This window comes from Mus caroli, chromosome X (assembly GCF_900094665.2).
Source record: "Mus caroli chromosome X, CAROLI_EIJ_v1.1, whole genome shotgun sequence".
Taxonomy (NCBI): domain Eukaryota; kingdom Metazoa; phylum Chordata; class Mammalia; order Rodentia; family Muridae; genus Mus; species Mus caroli.
The window spans coordinates 150,664,004-150,667,853 of record NC_034589.1 but is presented as its reverse complement, the minus strand read 5'-3'; the positions used below and the strand labels follow the sequence as shown (position 1 = coordinate 150,667,853).

Genomic DNA, 3,850 nt, shown 5'->3' with positions numbered 1-3,850 from the left:
ATAGCTATATTCTTCAGGAGCTGTCTGGTCTCTAATCATGTCCAACATAGACCTCTTTTTTTTTTTCTATGATGGAGATTGAACCCAGGGTCTTGGACCTATTAGGTAAGCACTCTTGGCACTAAGCTGGATTCTCCAGCCGTGCTGATGTCTAGCCTGATGGCTTTTTGTGTTCCACTTGGTTTCTCATCCTCTAGAAGGCTGGTTTGGATTTGCTCACATGGCAGCTAATTAGGGTTGCAAGGGGTAGGTAGAAATGCACCAAGGCTCTTAAGACATCTACCCAGAACTGACATAACCTTATTCTTTCACTAACAGGAGTCACAGACCCAGCTCTGATTCAAGGTAAAGAACATGGATTTGATCTGTTAATGAAGTAACTATAAAGTCACCTTGCAAAAACTATGGTTATAGATAGGCAAATAATTGTGCCCAATTTCATAAGACAGCCTATAGAAGATGCTTAAGGCATACAGAAGAGGGAGGAACAACGTTCCAGTTTAAAAGAATGCTTTCCAAATTTTCAGCTTGGGTAGCTGGTTGGTGCTGCTGTGAGACCCCGACTTAGAGCGTTTCTCCCTAGAAGGTAAAGCCCCTGGATGTTCCCCAAGCTTGTTTTCCCTGATCGCTAAAAATACAGCCAGAAAGAAGCTCTTTGTTCTCTACAGCCAGCAAAGAACCTTTTTGTTTCTATACTTTACAACCAGAGATGTGATAATTGTAAAAGACCCAGCCAGGCACTTCCCTGGCTTCCTGTGCCGAGGACACAGAGATAAAAATTCAGAAAGAACTCACTCCCCACTCCTTCCTGCCTTGTAAATGTCACCAAGGACACCCAGAAGAGAATAACTCTACCTAATTCCTCCCAACTCCTCCCAACCCTCCTCCCAACTCCTCCCAATCCCTCAGCTAGCTGTTAAAAGCCCCCTACTGTCACCACTGGGGTCGAACTCCCCTGCCCTGCACAGCGGAAAGAGTTTGTCCTCAGCTAGCTGATAATAAAACCTCTTGCAGTTTGCATCAGGTGTGGTTTTCTCTCAAGTCATTGAGGTGCTGGTCAGCTCATCCCGGGACTTGAGCAGAGGCCCAGCTTCGGGGATCTTACATGTAGGGGCTCGTCCGGGATTTGTGGCCTACCCCAATTCTCAGAGACCCCACTTGGAGGTAGGATCCTGTCTTTGTCTACATCTTTGTCTGCCTGCTGTGTTTGAATTCGGTATTCTCGGTTTGCAGTCGTCCGCACTCGTGAGAGCAACGAACTCCCTGTCCGGGATGGGGGGGGGGGTTACTGACAGATGTGTCAGGAGTAACCAGATGCCACCCTGGGAGACGTCCCAGGAGGTCTGAGGGAGCTCCAGGGATGCCTGGAGATCTCCCATCGGGGTGCCAAGTGAGAGTATGCTCACTCAGCTGTCTGTTCCTGTTACTGGGTGCCAAGTGAGAGTGTGCTCACTCGGCCGTCTGATTGGGTCCTGGTCTCGGTTATCGTAGTCTTTTTGTGTGTATATATTGGTTGTCTCCCTGTATGTGACTCTGATGATGGGACAGACTATTAGCACTCCCCTTGGACTGACTATTGAGCATTAGACTGAAATTAAGACTAGGGCTCACAATCTGTCTGTAGATGTCAGAAAGAGATTTTGGAGAACTTTCTGCTTTACGGAATGGCCAGCTTTTGATGTTGGTTGGCCACCAGAGGGCACTCTTGATCTGATTGTGATTTCTGCCATTAAACATGTTGTTATGCAGAGGGGACCGGGGTCTCAACCAGATCAAGTGCCCTACATTCACATCCGGGAAAATTTAGCACAGGGAACCCCCCCCCCATCCTAGTTGAAGCCTTGGGTTCAGAAGCACAAGCCAGGCTCACGAGTCCTAGCTCTCCTTGACTCAGAGAAAAAAAAAACCCTAAGATAAAAACAGCGGGGGCTGAACCACAGCCCTCGGCTCCTCCCAGGATCTATTCAGAGGTAGAAGAACCTCCAGAATGGCATAACACCCCACCCCCATATCTCCAACCAGTCCTCTCCCAGATCTCTCAACAGGGTGCTGCTGGAGACTCGGGGGAGGGACCAGCTGCTGAAACCCGAGGCTGGCGAGCTCATAGCCCAGAGGGACCAGACTCAACCACCACGCTGCCTTTATGTACTTATGGCCCTTCTCCAGCAGACCCCGGACAACTGCAGCCCCTTCAGTACTGGTCTTTTTCCTCCTCTGATCTCTATAATTGGAAGGCAAATCACACCCCCTTCTCTGAAAACCCCTCAAGCCTTACTAATCTAATGGAATCTCTCATGTTCTCTGATCAGCCCACTTGGGATGATTATCAGCAGCTTTTACAGGTTCTTTTCACCACAGAGGAGAAGGAAAGGATTCTGCTGGAGGCAAGAAAGAACATGCTGGGGGCCAATGGACGGCTGACACAACTTCCAAATGAAATAGATGCAGGCTTCCCTCTGACACGTCCTGACTGGGACCCTAACAGGCCTGAAGGTAGGGAGCAGTTGACAGTTTTCCACTGGGCTCTGGTAGCAGGACTGAGAGGAGCTGGCAGGCACCCCACCAATTTGGCCAAGGTAAGAGAGATCCTACAAGAGGAAAAGGAGTCCCCAGCAGTGTTTTTAGAGTGCCTCTTAGAAGCATACAGGCGTTACACGCCCTTTGACCCTATGTCAGAGGGCCAGCAGGCGGCAGTGGCCATGGCTTTCATCGGGCAGTCTGCTTCTGACATTAGGAGAAGGTTACAGCATCTAGAGAGTCTGCAAACATTATCTTTGCAAGACCTGGTTAAGGAGACAGAGAAAGTGTACCATAAGAGAGAGACTGAAGAAAAAAAAGAGAAAGAGAAAAGAGAGAGGCTGAGGAAAGAGAAAGTAGACAAGATAGAAGGCTGGAAAGAAATTTAACTACGGTTTTGGCTACAATTGCAGTTGATAAGGAAGTTTATAGAAAAGGTGGAGGAAGTAGGCAGACAGGGTACCTGGGCAACACAGGGCCGAGAAGACCTCAAAACTCCAGAGGACCTGCACGACTACCTCTAGATAAGGACCAATGTGCATACTGTAAAGAAAAGGGACACTGGGAAAGAGACTGCCCCAAGAAAGAGACAGATACCAGACCGCCCAAGGTCCTTACCCTAGAGGATGATGACTAGGGGAGACGGGGCACAGACCCCCCTCCCCAAGCCTAGGGTAATCCTAACTGTGGAGGGGACCCACACAGATTTCCTTGTTGATACCGGAGCAGAGTTTTCAGTTCTAAAAGAGCCACTGGGGAAATTGAGGGAAAGAAAACCGTAGTAATCGGGGCTACTGGTCAGAAACCATACTCTTGGACCACTGATAAGAAAGTTGATTCAAGAAGAAGCCAAGTAACTCATTCCTTCCTCATTATTCCTGAATGCCCCACCCCATTGTTGGGGAGAGACTTACTATCAAAATTAAAAGCCCAAATAAGTTTCTCTTCAGAAGGAACTCCAATCTCTTGGAAAGCCCTTATCTCTATAATTTTAGCTTTAAAATTAGAAGAATATAGATTACATGAGCCTCAAGCCCCATAGAGAAAAGTACTAGAAGGGACCTGGTTAGAGAGATATCCTCAAGCCTGGGCAGAGACCAAAGATATAAGAGTGGCAAAGAGGGTACCCCCCATCATTGTGATGCTGAAAACTGGTGTGACTCCTATTGGGGTACAACAATACCCCATGAACAAAGAGGCCAGAGAGGGCATCAGACCTCGCATTCAAAGGCTCTTAGAACTAGGTGTTTTGGTCCCTTGTCAGTCTCCCTAGAATACTCCGTTGCTACCAGTTAAAAAGCCAGGCTTTGCCACCCTGGCAGCCCTACTCTAC

General features: G+C 48.3%; 1 pseudogene; it reads left to right on the top strand.

The window, feature by feature from the left end:
- Positions 1 to 1,539: 1,539 nt before the first annotated feature.
- LOC110286443 lies at positions 1,540 to 3,559 on the top strand (annotated as a pseudogene).
- Positions 3,560 to 3,850: the final 291 nt, after the last annotated feature.